Below are 16,024 nucleotides of genomic sequence, written 5' to 3'. Positions count from 1 at the left end.
ATGGTGAAATTCAGAAAAAAGATTGGGAAATGTTCTGCCTTTTAAGGCAGCTAAGCACAGTTTTAGAATATGATGGCGTGTCATAACTCCTCCTAGTCACAATTAACATTCTGTGACTAAAAATGTTCTCTTTGCTCAGCAGCTGGTCAAATTCACATTTAAAGAAACAATAGGCAGTATTCTTCTTTAACAATCGTCGATACATATATATATTCTTTTGAAATATTATGTGAAATAATTTTATATGTATTTATTACAGATAGCTGTTTTTCTGTCATCTTTAAAAATGTCTCAAAATTCTATGCAGAGTTGCAATGTTGAGGGCTACGCTAATTAGCTGGAGTTTTCTCAGTAAAGAATATTGCAATACTGCATAAACTGAGATTTTCCATATTCATTTTAGAAAGCACATTGTTAAAAAGACTTCCAAAGACAAAAGCATGACTGTATGGTTAAATTAATTGCTCTGTGCGCATTTCGTAATTTTTAATATCATTGTTATGGAATTTTCCACTCTCTTTAACTGACTGGGCAATGGTGAGAACAGTGGGAAACACAACAAAAATGGGAAAAAAAACCATCAATTTACAATATCTAGAAAATGATTCTGAATTTCTCATGAGGATTTATAGGGCCAGTGTAAATCATAAGCGGGGGGTGGGAATGTCTTATTTCAATGCAGTTCATCTCATTATTACCTAATCTCAATTCACTTCTGTACAATTCAGAGATCCCTATCCTCCTCCGAGAAACTAGACAATGCCAAATCCTAACATGAAAGTCAAAGCAGATATCTAATGGCAGCCACTCACTACTTTGCTCTCTGGTGTTTCAGACAACTATCTTTATCACAATGCCTCCACATGGAAACTGTCCTTTTACACCTTTTGTCTATGCAAGTCCATATTGGCAAACCACCAGCTTTACCACATTATTATGGCTGCTCTCCAGCCAAGTCACACTCAACTGCATCCCTTCAGGACTTCACTTTGGAGCACAGGGATACCTATGACCTTTCTGTTTCTTCCAAGTCTCTTTGCCTGGAAGTGAGCCTCATGTATCATATACATCTATATATGATGCATCTTATAACTGTCAGCTTACTTTCTTAGCACTCACTAACTTTGCACTTAATAAGAGGTTGTCATCCCCTGTTGCTTGCAGTGCTTTTCAACTCAGAGGGACAAGCAGGCAGCTTGATACAGTTTGGAACACTGAACAATCAAGGGGGTGGACGTGTTACTATATGGCATTGTGTTCTGTCAATGTCATGCTAACAGCATATGCCAGCAGCATACACAGCAAATGCACTCTACGTGCTTCAACTAAACAGCAATGTCTAAAAGTCAAAAAAGGAACCAGTCCTAAGTGGAGTCAAGGATTACAGTTAGTCGGTGGGTGCCATCACACTCAGTCAAGGGGTTCAGTCAGATATTGGTCCTACCAAAGTGCAGGGATCCATGTGTCAGCAGTCTGGTCTCTGTAGTCTGCAAGCATATTGGACCGAGGTCAGTTCTACAGGCCAAGTGCAAACAGTGCAGTGATTGTAGGTACATTAGTCGGGGTGCAGTGGAGGCATCAGACCAGGGGCAGGCCCAATAGCAGTCAGGGATTTCTTGCCAAATAGATAGAGGGAGTGAACCACACTGAATGATGGAGAACTGGGCAATAATGGTCAGAGGGCTTACCATGGGGCAATCCTTGGAGTTCTGGGTTCCGGAGTGGGAAGCTCAAGTCTGGGATTGGTATTCATTGAATTAGATCACTGAGAAGAAGGATTATCCTGAACATGCTTTAGCATGGGGTGAGTATATGGCCAATAAGGACATGGCAAATTGCAAAGCCATGGGCTGAGGGGGCACACTGGGGATACTAGCAGTTATCTAAAGGGGATGGCATGAATGGGGTGGGCGTGTGGGACAGATGTGTCAAAAGGTCATTGAAGACTCAGGAAAAGCAACTCAAACACATGAAGAATGAAGGGACCACAATGCATCTAAGACAGAGTCTGCAAATCACTCACGAGGACACAAAGTTTAAAAGTTGCCATTTTCAATCCAAAGAAACCACATGATTATTAGAGAAAATGGCAGCCACCACATGCAGAATGGGTAAAATAAGTCACAGTTTTCTTCTTTGGGAATGGGATTATAATTCTTTTAAATGTGACATCCTGCAATTGCATTAATCCTATATCCATTGATTCTACAATGCCACCCCATCTGGCATCAAATTGCAATTTCTTGACAGGTCATTCTTTTTGCAAGGATGATAGTTAAAATTATGACCTCAGCTGATCAATCGTTACACAGTTTGCACCAATAGCCTCCTTGTCATGTTAGGTATGACAATCTATTCAGACCCTAACTGAAAATTCTGAGCTGGGTTTGCCCTTTTCGAATCGTATTTCATACCTGGGAGATAATGTTTCAGAGCTGCTACATTTGCCCACTAAACTGTAAGTATGCAAGGACATGGACTGTGATGTTTAAGGATTACTTTTTTGGGGAGGAAGTGCTATTACACTGGGTTAATGCATTAGCACTTTGCTTCTGTAACAGACATCTAAATAAGGTTACATACCTCGGTGCTCCTTACAGGGGCAGGACATTGGACTCCTTGTCACTACGTCAGGGCACAACTGAACGCTTCATTATAATTGATGTGGAGTGCTCAGGAATACCATCAGTGAATGATGTTCTTTGTCCAACATGTGCACAAATTAATGGCTCACACATCTGGCACAGATATTGCAGTTGGTGCAAACCTTGTTGCCTCAGGGCACTGGCAAAGACGGTATTGGAGGAAAGAGCAATCACAAGGTTGTCTGCAAGCTCAGCAAGAACAGCAAATTTCAGCAGCTGCCTCAGTCTTCAGAAGTAAGAGCGTGGAGTGTCCTGCCTGCCAATGTAGTTAACCAGCCACTTTAGGGGCATTTAAACAGTCCTTGGATAAGCATATAGATGATGATGGGATAGTGTAGGGTGATGGGCTTAGATTAGTTCACAGGTCGGCACAACATCGAGGGCAAAAGGGCAAGTTCTGCGCTGTATTGTTCTATGTTCTAAGGGGAAGCCACAGGTGAAGAGCCATCATAGAAATGGAGGAGGATGACCAGAACCTACCTATACTGACCTCACTGTCATTTTCTACAGTTCTCACAACCACAATGCACGCACAGGCTAAGGATGACCTGGGTCACTATCAGCACAGAACTGTGTAATCTCTTGGAGTAGGACTTAGGTCAGAAGGACTGGGTGACCAGCCCAACCCAGTGATTATCAATGCTATAACAGTGTTGAATTTTGTCAGCAGCTTGTTTGAAGAAGCAATTGGAGACCTGTGTGAAATCTCCCAATCCTAGACCCAAAATGTCATAGATGCCATTACCGTCAGAATCCAGGCTTCTCCAGAAATCTCCAGAATTCACAATTCTGTTCAGAAGGAAGGATCACTGGACCTGAAACGCTAACTCTGATTTCTCTCCACAGATGCTGCCAGAGTTGCTGAGACTTTCCAACAACTTCCAGCAATTTTTGTTTCTCAAGAATTCATCAGTTTAGATCCTTACCCCATGATGATGAGAGTCAGGCATTTCAGGCAGTGGGATTCTCCACATTGCTAGACTTCCCCCTGCCACAGGGCACTATAGACCACATATGTTGAGGCTCCTTTCACTAACCAGCGGAGACTGTCAACAGAAAAAGCTTCCACACCTTTCGAGTGTGACTTATCTGCGACCACCAATGTCAAATTTTGGCGAATGCATCAGATATTCTGGGAGCTGCCATTTAGAAAATCCACAAGTTCCTGTGTCCTTACAAGGCCCTTCGGCCAAACAAGGATGACTGACAGGATACAAAGGCTGCCCCCTCCAAATATAGCTGCTGATACCTTTAAGAAACCCTCCGACTAATACAGAACAAAGATACCATGCTGCTCATACTTGCTTCAGGGCCAGAGTGAAATACATCAGAGACCTCCTTTCGATGAGGTTTCAATGCCCTGACTGCGCCAGAGAGGCTCCTACAATGTAGCCCAGAAAAGGGGTGCAGCATCATTGTGGCATGCTATACTCTTCACAACTGGAGCCAATAGGGAGGGGGGATATACCAGGTGCAAACAAAATGGGGATCAACAGTAACTTCTAAGGATGAAGATGAGAATAAGGATCAAGACACTGATCAAAAGGGACATCCAAGAGACCATGATAGAGGTATGCACATGCATCAAGCATAATAAGCCAGAGAGAACGTCATTAAAATCCACCTCCAGGTGAAATGAGCAGGATTTGGACTTCCTTTCATTGTGTTGTTTGCTGTAGGTTATATGGCAAGCAGTCTCTGGTCAGTTCATCTGGTTGTACCTGCCCCCCTCGAATGTTTCTGTTCATGAATAAGTGTCTACTTATGCACATGACCGTACGCATGATGTCTTCAGCTGAGTCCACCTTAAATGTTTCTGCACTTTACAGGCCCTCCTCACCATTCAGCAGTCACTGAGACAGGGCAGTAACATCAACATGAGGCTGGGTGGCCTTTAAGGCTTCAGTCAGTGTATGATATCCAAGTGTTACATAGTGCAGTCCCTTATGATCAGAGGCAGGTTGAGAGCAATCCATAGGCACCTCCTTTTTACCCTTCCATCATCAGTTAGCCTTCCACATGTCAGGTTGCGTTTAGATTGCTGAATTACTCTGAAATGCTGGGGCATTTAACCTGAGAGAGGCAGCACGTTGTGCAGGTTCCCTTAGCTGGCCATTGAGCTAGCAACGGAGATGTCAGCTGCTCTTTGTACACCTCCCAGCCTTAAATGGTGCCTTCAAGAGATGGAATGAATGAACCCGTGTCTCCAAGGACTGTGGAATCATCACTGAGTCTGTCCTCTCACTCACAAGGTGAGTATAAATGTGGAAAATCTATCCAGGGCTGGCCCTACCATAATCCCTGCATCTTGTTTTTAGCCTCAGTATCGTCCATGTTAAAATGCAATGCCTTGGCTGCACTGACAAAGTTAGGGTTCAAGGATCCCTGACTTCTGATGCTATTTGCTGTCGCAAAGTCAATTGCTTGTGAGATGACCAATGCATGCCCATTACATTTCATCCTCGGGATGTCCGAAAAGGCTGCTCCTGAGCATCTCCATGCATGTTGACAATGTCATTAATGGCCAAGACCTTGGGGCCATCTTCTGTCTTGAGCTCAGCTGGGGCTGTCTTTTGAGCACCAGAGACCTGAAGTGCTTCTTCCTCGATTAACTGAAGAGACATTTCAGTAATGTGTTCACCAGATTGAGCTCCCGAGGCTAATCTAGAAAGAGACCTCCCACCCCGAGCTGGTGGAAGTCTTGCCAATGCGCACACTGAAGGTTCAGAGCTTCCTCCTCAGAGATGGAGGTGGAGCTGAGGGTCTCAGTGCTGGCAGAGGTTTGCTGGGTACCACTAGAGTCTGCATAAGAGAAGAAAGGGAGTTACTTTTTCAAGACAGATAAAAGCTTGCACATGTTAACGAGTCAGCATTGGTGGCATGTGCATTGAAAGTCACCAAGTTGGTTGCCCATAAGTTCTCGACATCTTCTCCAGCCCCATTAACCACCTTCTCCTCATGTTGGGTAAGGAGCCTTGTGAACTTCACCCTCTCCATCAGTCTACACTCTCTCAACCAGGTTGACAGAAATGTTTTTTCCTGTAATGAGACAAAAGCTGTGTTGGAAGTGTTGGAGGTAGAGGGGAGAGCCATGAGTGGTGATGTAGGAGCAGTAAAGACTGCGTCCTCGGTGAGTGAGCAGAGGGCAGGGAGGGTTAGTGGGCGAGAACATTTGAGTGGACATGATTTAGGCGCTAATGAAATTTGTAGTCCATGAGCTTTGGCGAGTGGTAAAGTTTGAGTGACTGGTGGCCGTGCAAATGGGAGATATCAGAAGAAATGGTAGCAGTCACCCTTGAGGAGTGTAGCAGATCATTTACTTTCTTCCTGCACTGCTGAACACTTAGAACATAGAATATAGAACAATACAGCGCAGAACAGGCCCTTCGGCCCTCGATGTTGCGCCGACCTGTGAACTATTCTAAGCCCATCCTCCTACACCATTCCATCATCATCCATGTGCTTATCCCAGAATTGTTTAAATCTCACTAATGTGGCTGAGTTACCTACATTGGCAGGCAGGGCATTCCACAGCCTTACAACTCCGAGTACAGAACCTGCCTCTGACATCTGTCTTAAATCTATCACCCGTCAAATGTAGCTATGCCCTCTTGTACAAGCTGACGCCATCATCCTAAGAAAAAGACTTTCAATGTCCACCTTATCTAATTCTCTGATCATCTTGTATGTCGCTATCAAATCCTCCCTTAGCCTTCTTCTTTCCAAGGAGAACAGACCCAAGTCTCTCAACCTTCCCTCATAAGGCTTTCCCTCCAGACCAGGCAACATCCTGGTAAATCTTCTCTGCACCTTTTCCAATGCTTCCACATCCTTCCTGTAATGGGGCGACCAGAACTATACACAATATTCCAAGTTTCCTTGAACCAGGGTCACTGCAGTGACCTTGGCGGCTTTCTAGATTTGAAAGCCACCCAGCCTATGACCCACCCCACTGCCAGACCCAACAAACACACACACACCCCTTCTCATTCACAATTATTTTGCCACAGTTTAGAATATTTCCCAGAATCTTTTCTTCATATAGCAATCTTGATCTCCCTAGTGACCTGTATCTGCTTTTTATTATCATTTAATTATCCCAGTACCAATAAATACCTGTTTTATAATCTCACAACATTGATTCCAATTCTTACCTATTTTAGCAAGATTAGCACATGTACAGTGAGATTGAGAAATCCCATGTTTCTCTGCACTCACATCTGTACATTATTTTAGATTAACCTATAATAATTCTAATTTGTCATGTTAAAGGTACAAAATTAGTCAAGCATCCATTATGTCTTTTTGCAGATTCTGTCCAGTATTTCATATCTATTTCCAGCTATCCTGGTCCTGCAGACACTTCTTTCAGTGTCATTGTCTCCTATGTTCTCTATGTAACCATACCTTACCTCCCAATGTAAAAGATCCAACAGGATGTGCTGGAGGCTATTTTGTAAAAACTGTGCTATTTTTTTCCTCTACAAACAATATATCTTACTGAAATTAATAAATTGAAGAAATCCTTAAAAATGTTCTTAAACTGAAAATTTAATTTGAAATCACGTCTAAGTAAGTTAGATTTGATAAGTGAGAATAGTCTTTGTTGAATTCGTAGTCTTGTTTTTTTCAGCACAAAATGGTTTCCTCAGCATCAAGTAGCCTCTCCCAGTCTACATGATGTCATCGCCCAACTTAAGATGGCAGTGCTTAAAGTTAATTTGGAGGTAGGTTATAAATAGAATTCAACAGTACAGCTAACAAACATCAGCCTCGTTTATTTTATTACAGAACCAGGGCAAATCTTACATCTTCTAAATCACAGTCAGACTATATCACAGTATATCTCACTCTGCATGTCTCTTTGTTCTTCAATCCTACTCGTACCACCTCCTCCATTGTATGCCTGTGTCACTTTCTTTGATCCTCAAATCTCTTGTCTCTGTCCCTCATCTATGTTCCCCCCAATGTATTTTACTTTGCTACATAATTATTCCTTTGGTGATTAAATTTGGCAGTAACCTTGTAATCACTCTCTAATAAAAGGGTATTTATGTTGGCAATCAATGGGCAAGAGATAAACCATATATTAGTGCCCATTTGAGCAGATCTATCCTGCCATAAAAATGAATCAGACATTGTTTCACTGGCCTGTGCTCCAAGTGACAATTCCCATCTTTTGGATGCTCTCATATAACTGGTGCTTCCACTTACTTATCTCTCCTATAGCCTTCAGTGAAGGACTCCATGGAATTTTAGCCAGAAAAAAATCACAATAATATTTAATGAAGTAATGTGAAGTTACTAAATCTAGGCAAGAGGAAAACTGATTCCAAACATGGTTGACTCAAATTCCTCAGAAAAATCTGTCTGAAAGGGCAACTCTAATTTTAAGCCAGGGATCTGTGTTAGCCATAGTTCAGGTCCATCTCCAAGTCAGAAAGTTACAATTTCAAGCCCACTTCAGACATGTCAGTACATGATACAGGCTGATATCATGGTGCACAACTGTGTTACACTGAGCGATGCCTACTGTCAAATAAGATATTATACTGAGGCTTATCTGTCTTAGGTGTACATAAAAGATTCAATTCCATTTCAAATAATATAGGGAAGTTGGCTCCAACATCCTGGTCAATACTTATCCCTCAACCAACATCAATAAATATTCTGGATATTTATCTCCTGGTTGTTTGTGGGGCATTGTAGCATCCAACTGCCTGTCACTTTCCTACAATTCTACATTTCAGAGTTATTTCAGGTGATGTCAAGAACTTTAGGATGCGCTAAGGTCATGAAAAATGTGCATAAATACAAAATCTTCTTTCTCCATGCCTGATCATTCTCAATGAATCAGATAAACCCAACAAACTGATGAGGAAATGTTTTGCTTTGTGAAACAATGGATTAGTTGTCTATATTTTTGTTACACATATACAATATAAGTACAAATATTATTCTAAAAGTTATTTTATTTTAAGCGCAACCTAATGTATTTTAAGCTTAGTTATCAAATTGCTCAATATTTAATCAATAAACCGTTGTTATTATGGTGATGAGACCTCAATGCTGACTGTGCAATGAACAGAAGCATAAACTCTGAAGTCTACAATACTATGTTACCGTTTCAAACTAAGTGTGTGACAATCAAGCACTGACAATCCTGTTCCTTTTAATTCATTGCGGAAAATTAAGCGTCTCTAGCAAGGCTGGTATTTACTCTCTGTGATCAATTTCCCATGAGGCAATTTCTTGAGCCTTTTTCTCAAACAGTTGCAGTGATTTTATGCAACTACAGGATGGCTTGCTAAGTTCAAGGGCTGTTAAGTGCCAAATGTGTGGTCTTAGATTGAAATCACAAAGACCAGACTGGATAAGGATGGTTGGCCGCCTTCCCCGAAGCATATAGCTTTAAAGCAGTCATTTTACTGATGCCAGTTATGTTATTTTTAGAAGAACCCACCCAGCAAAATATAGTAGACTGAGCTGTATCTCAATTGCATCAGGACTGGTGCTGACTATGCAAAGCTCTTATACAGACATTAAGTACAGCCAAACAAATTCTCTTGAATGTAGCTGTAGATAGGCATCCCAAAAGATGAAGCATCTCCTACAATGATGCAGAACATAGGGCCTGTTCCTGCACTGTACAGTTCTTCGGCCCATCGTGTTGTGCTGAACATGACGTAAATTAAACTAATCCCTTCTGCCTGCCTTTGGTCCATATCCCTCCATTTCTTGCATTTTCATGTGCTTACCTAAAACGTCCCATAAACATCCCTATCGTATCTGCCTTCACCACTTACTCTGGTTGCGTATTCCAGACTCCTACCACTGTGTACATAAACATGCCCCTCAGATCTCCTTTGAACTTTCCCCCTCTCACCTTAAATGCACACCCCTCGTATTAGACATTTCAATTCTGACCGTCAACCATATCTATGCATCAACCATATCAAGTCTCCCCTCAGCCTCCAACACTCCAGCGAAAACAACCTGAGTTTTTCTAACCTCTCCTTATAGCTCATACCCTCCAATCCAGGCAGCATCCTGATAAACCTCACCCGCATCTTCTCCAAAACCTCCACATTCTTCCTGTAATGTGGTGATCAGAATTGAACGCAATAACCTCTCCTAACTAAGTTAAAAATCACAACACCAGGTTATAGTCCAACAGGTTTAATTGGAAGCACACTAGCTTTCAGAGTGATGCTCCTTCATCAGGTGAAGGGCTCGATGGGCTGAATGCAGCGTCGCTCCGAAAGCTAGTGTGCTTCCAATTAAACCTGTTGGACTATAACCTGGTGTTGTGAGATTTTTAACTTTGTACATCCCAGTCCAACACCGGCATCTCCAAATCATGTCTCCTAACCAAGGTATGTAAAGTTGAGTCAGAGCCTGTGTGGAAGTGTGATGGGGGAAGATTAGGTGGCACAGATGAAGGTGATTCCAAATTCTTTTTGAAGAAATGTAATTCTAATCTGGAACTGAGATGGTGAGATTTAAACTCTTGTTCCCTAGATCATTTATTCTCTTCTTTAAACTATTAATTCAGTAACAAAATGCAATGCTACCATATTCGATAATTCTTATGGTCACACACGTATATCAAAAAAGGTGCCAGCTAGTATGAAGAAAGGGAAAGATAAGAATTATTGAATGATCCATTTTCTACTCTTTATTACAATTTTTCATGCAATGTTACATTCACAACAGTAACTCCTGGACTTTGGATTTCCCACAGCCTTACTCATGTTGCCCTGAAGAATACTTTATTAAACAAGTAGGCTGTGCCTTCACTTCCAATGCTCAAAGCTCTGAAATACCTCAACTTCTCTATAGTTCTTTGACAGCTATAGACTATAAATTGCCTTTCACTGTGGGTGGACTGCTCACAGATGGAAGCTGACTCGGGCAGGAAGGTTGTACTTCACTGTGGGTGAACTGAATGGTTCGACAGTGAGATTTCCTCCCGTCTGAGAGAAATTCACACTTTCAGAAACTACCTGTAAATCCAATTGCCCAACAGATCGATCATTGCAAGCAGCACCAGGCCTCCATGTTAGGCACTGCTGGGAATGCAAGAAGAAGCCTGAAGAGGATCATGGCTGCCCTAGAAGGATAGGTCTCTGGGTTTTAGGTTGGAGAGGGATACTAGAGCCCATGGAGAGGGGATCGCGGGGCTAGTTTTCTGTTAGTTAGGCAGCATGGAAGTGGGCTGACACATTTGAGAATGCCCTCCAATCTTTTCTACCCGGTTTTTCTCATATAGGCCACTAAAATAAGCACACCCACTCCCGTCTGATCAATCAGTTTGTCAACATACTTAAGTGACAGTAAATTGTTTATTTAATTATGGCAGGTGGGCCAGTGAATTTGGTGCCTGCCTATCCAGCAAATTATGTTGTTTGTGGAAACCTGGTGGGCTAGCCACCTTATGTATTTTACATGTCCCTATCAACAACCAGCCCCACCCCAAAACCATGCCCAGTGGGAACACACAAAACTCCAGCCGTATAGCTTTGAACAAGGCCATGCTAATTTGAATTGGCCATGCAAAATTGCCTATTGCGTTAGGTGTATTAGTCAGAGGTAAAATATAGGTAGGGGAGTGGGTCTGGGCGGGTTATTCTTCAGAGGGTCGATATGGACTTGCTGGGCCGAAGGGCCTGTTTCCATACTGTAGGAAATCTAATCTAAAGTGGTCATGTGGTCTACCTCGAGTATCAAGGGGATCAAGGGTGATGGGTAGAAAGCAGGACAATGGGGTTGAGAAACGTATCAGCGATGATTGAATGGCGGAGCAGACTCGATGGGCTGAATGGACTAATTTCTGTTCCTGTGTCTTGTGGTCTTATCAGATTCCAGCATCTGCATTCCAGCATCTGCAGACCTCACTTTCTCCTCAATGCTTATAAAGCACCTTGAGAATGTTTTATTATATTAAAGGTGTTTGATTAATGCAAATTATTGTTATCAATAATGACTAGTAGGTAGAATTTTATGGGGAATTTAGGAATTAGGTATGATTGTCACAGAAATGTATATGGCACGTAAAGCTTTAAAATGTTAAAGATAATTGAATTAAATAAAAAGCAATTTTCTTCAGTATTAGAGGCAGCAGCTACAGCACTAAATATCACTGACTCGGAAGGATCCAGCAGAGGTTAAGCCACATGAGCTGATGTGACCCAATGTTGTGATAGCTGCAATTCACCCAGTGTCCTTTAGTTAAGAAAAGGAAATCAATCCTCCTCTGGTTAGCTATTCAGGAACTCTGACTGCAAAAAGGATTTTGGCAATGGGAGGATTACGTGAAACTGTAAAGCTCCCCATTGGAGAATAATTGACTGTCATTGTCTCAGCACATACATGAAAGTAATCATGTGGGTAATATGTTTGAGGATTGCTACTCACAGTTGAGCATCCAAGCTTAAGTCACGATCTTCCAGAAAAGGGAGCTTGCCAATGCTCAGATTTTATGCCATGATGTAGGTGAGTCAGAAAAGCTGGGAAAGTCTCTGAGAATTTTCTGATTCTGATAGACAATTGACTTCAGTAACCTGAGAGAAAAAGAGAAAAATCAGTCAGGATTCCTGCCTGCTGCCCATTATCCCACCTGCAAATACATGTGCATTCACAGGGCTGGACATAATTACAACCGAGACTAAATTAATAACCTACAGCTTTCCTCCAGGTGCTCCGGTTTCCCTCCCAGTCCAAAGATGTGCAGGTTAGGTGAATTGACCACGCTAAATTGCCCATAGTGTTAGGCGCATTAGTCAGAGGGAAATGGGTCTGGGTGGGTTACTCTTTGGAGTGTCGGTATGGACTTGGTTGGCTGAAGGGCCTGTTTCCACACTGTAGAGAATCTAATCTAAAAAAATACCTTCCAAAGAGGAAGAAGGGTGTGTAAATTGGCAGAGAGGAACAGAAAATAATAAGGGAGGTGGTTGTGAGGAAGTTGTACTGCTTTATTTTCACTAATTGGGCAGCTGTGTAGAAGTCAGTGAAATATTGTGCATTTTATAATACTCTAGCTGAAATGTGGAGAAAGATTATTTTCTCCCCCAGCATTGGACACAAGCTTGTCCGAGGCAAACGTACTATAACTGGAATTCTTCAACTACTGTGCACCTCACATCTCATGTCCACGTTGTTATAATATTTGCATACACAATAGAGGCTTCACAAATGAAACAAACTTAATATAACTGTTTTGAGTACATATATCTTCACTTCTGCCCATGTATGGCCCACTACTGTTAGGGTAGTAGGTCAGCACATATGTCTACATGCCACTCTGATCGATTTCACTGGATTCTCCATGTCCAGTTGAAGATTACGGTGTTCATTTTAACTCCCAACTGATTATTTTAGATTAGATTAGATTAGATTACTTTACAGTGTGGAAACAGGCCCTTCGGCCCCTACATTTACCCCTTACCTAACACTACGGACAATTTAGCATGGCCAACTCACCTGACCTGCACATTTTTGGACTGTGGGAGGAAACCGGAGCACCCGGAGGAAACCCACGCAGACATGGGGAGAATGTGCAAACTCCACACAGTCAGTCACCTGAGGCGGGAATTGAACCCGGGTCTCTGGCACTGTGAGGCAGCAGTGCTAACCACTGTGCCACCCTGTGTGCCACCCACTGATATGTGCTGCTAAACTCATCCAGAGGATCTGAATGAGATGAACCATAAACGGGGTGTTTGACTTAATCTGTTCAGAGATTTGTCAGTTCCCATCAGAATCATTGTGTGTATAGCCAAGGTCTTTTCTCAAGGATGGGTGAGTCCCAAACTAGAGGGCACAAGTTTAAGATTGGGGGGGGGAGAGAGAGAGGAGGGACCAGGACCTGAGGGGCAACGTTTTCACAGAGAGGGTGGAATGAGCTGTCAGAGGAAGTGGTGGAGGCTGGTACAAATACAACATTTAAAAAGCATCTGGATGGATACGTGAATGGGAAGGGTTTAGAGGGAAATGGGCCAAGTACTGGCAAAGAGACTAGGTCAATTTAGGATATCTGGTCAGCGTGGATGAACTGAACTGAAGGCTCTGCTTCTGTGCAGCATATTAGCTAGAGGCGAGAGATTTAAGAAAGACATGATGCAATTTTTTTTTACACAGAGGGTGGTTAGCATGTGGAATGAACTTCCTGAGGAAGTGGTGGACACAACTACAGTTTTTAAAAGCCATTTGGATAGACACATGATTGGGAAAGGCTTAGAGGGATTTGGAGGCAGGTGCTGCTAGTTTAGTTTGGGGTTATGTTCGGCATGGACTGGTTGGACCGAAGGGTCTGTTCCCATGCTGTCTGACTGACTCTAATCGCGGTGAGATACTTAGCCCGATCGGAGTTAGTGAGAGATCTCCCGCACCATCTCTCTTTGCCCTCGATTTAGCACGGCATTCTGGAGATAAAACAGGGGCACAGGGGAGATAGTTATACATTCAATTTACAAATCTGTGGATTGAAGTCCGAAAGGTTTGCGGCCGGGGGGGTTATTCAACCTGATCAACTCGCTGCAGAAATGGGACTGCTCGACCTTCAAGGATTTAAAATTCGCAAAAGCTCAACGCAATAGCCCTTGAACAGTGAGGGCAAGGAAGGGGAGAGAGAGAGAGAGAGAGAGCAAAAAGAAACAGGAAACTTTCACTGCGGTATTCAACAATTCCACCAATGCAACTTTTAACCGACAAATATCCAAATAGCTGCTCCACCGGACTCACTCCGAACGGTGCTGTGTTTGTTCCGTCAAGAGACAACAACAAAAAACCCCACACATACCCCCACAACAGGGTTTGAGCTTCGGCAGCAATTAACCAGATTTGATACAAGTGTAGACAATGAAGAAAGACAGTCTTAATAAAAAGCTTTCCACGAGGGTAAATCATTTCGGGGAGGAGATAAAACTGCCATCCAAGCACCGTGCGATACGCATACAGTGAATGCACTATTTAAAAAAATATATACCGTTGCATGTTTAAATCATTGATGCGCCTAATACATATATGATTTTGAGCTGCATGTGTCACTTCCCTGACAAATGCACAGTTTTATCCTGCGGGTGCGAGAGCTGATCCTTCAACCGCGCAGATGGGGGGGGGGGGGGCTCGGTCCCTATTGCAGACACAGAGCGCTTCACAGTACACACATCGGTAAAGCAAAACAATTCACCCCCTCACCCAGAGCCAGGAAGGAAAAGGTCAGGCAGCAGCAGCAGCAGCAGCAGCAAGGGCGCCGGAGGGGACGCTTCAGCTCGCGCCGCGCCGCGCCGCCCGCGAGGCAGCAAGGTGCACGAGTTTGCAGAGCAACAGGCAGCAGCGCACTCCTTACCGGCTGCAACACGCTGTTCCGCCCCACCACCAGGGCCACGGGGAGGGGGCTCGCGCAGCCCGTCTCCTGGCAACGGCTCGGCCGCGCGCCGATGAAGCCCCAGTTCTTCTCCTCCACGCGCGCAGCTCGTGATGACCACCCGCCGGGGGCAGAGGCCGCGTGTCTCCCGGAGCGCGGAGAGTTCGCCGCTGCCGCTGGCATGCATCCCCCGCGGAGCTCCCGCCTCAACTGGCTTCAGGCTTCCTCCATCCTTTCACCGGGGAGGGGCTTCACCCTCAACAACATGCAGCGACCAGCCTCAAAAAGACCATTTTACATTTTTTTTTACAAAAGATACCTCTGGCCAGCACCCAAACTAATTACCAAATGCATCAAACTAAAAGCATTGCTTAATAGCCAAACTTACCTGTGTGTGTTATCGAATTATTTGATTGCATTATGTGTCCATCGCAAGGTAAAAGAACACAAAGTCTTCTCTTATCATCCACAATCTCTCGTCCCCAGCACCTTTCCATGCAACCATAGGAGCTGGTACACTTTTTACCTCCTGCTAATTCCCGTTCAAGAGCTTCCAGTGTGAAGCAGTAATTTACTGATGCATGTTTAAATCCAATCAACACTCTCTGGTCACAAGAGTGAAGTCTCCTCGAAGGAGTGCAAAGGCAGACTAGGGGGACTGCCGAACACATCGGCTCAGTCCCCAAACGTGACCCTGACTTTCTCAACACTTGCTATTTTTAACGTACCATCTTGTTATGCTCACATTTCTGTACTAGGTCCTCAGCAGCGTTTGGCGGGAGCTCCATGCAAACTGAAGGAACAGTTCCTTGTTTTCCATTTAGTTAAAAATCACAGCACACCAGATTATAGTCCAACAGGTTTATTTGGAAGCACTAGCTTTCGAGGCTCTGCCTCCTCTCAGGTCCTCAGATTCACTGTCGGTTCTCAAACAGATGAGCATCTCTGCCTGTATTCCTGATGAAGGGCTTTTGCCCGAAACATCGATTTTACTGCTCCTCGGATACTGCCT

General features: G+C 43.5%; 1 protein-coding gene across 6 annotated transcripts in view; it reads right to left on the bottom strand.

Moving 5' to 3' along the window:
* The window catches only part of lrrc3b (leucine rich repeat containing 3B), a 64,636-nt gene extending 49,024 nt beyond the window's left edge, over positions 1–15,612 (bottom strand). For 2 of the 6 annotated variants that reach the window (XM_043689474.2, XM_043689468.2), the window contains exons 1-2: positions 14,995–15,380; positions 12,063–12,208 (exon numbers count right to left, since the gene is read on the bottom strand). The gene's annotated coding sequence lies outside the window, so the exon portion shown is untranslated. The other 4 variants (XM_087986908.1, XM_043689472.2, XM_043689471.2 and 1 more) reach the window with 4 other exon arrangements.
* Positions 15,613–16,024: the final 412 nt, after the last annotated feature.

The sequence above is a fragment of the Chiloscyllium plagiosum genome, unplaced genomic scaffold (assembly GCF_037043375.1).
Source record: "Chiloscyllium plagiosum isolate Xiang-an unplaced genomic scaffold, Cpla_swu_hap1 HiC_scaffold_5, whole genome shotgun sequence".
NCBI classification, from domain to species: Eukaryota; Metazoa; Chordata; class Chondrichthyes; order Orectolobiformes; family Hemiscylliidae; genus Chiloscyllium; species Chiloscyllium plagiosum.
This window is presented reverse-complemented; position numbering and strand designations above follow the sequence as displayed.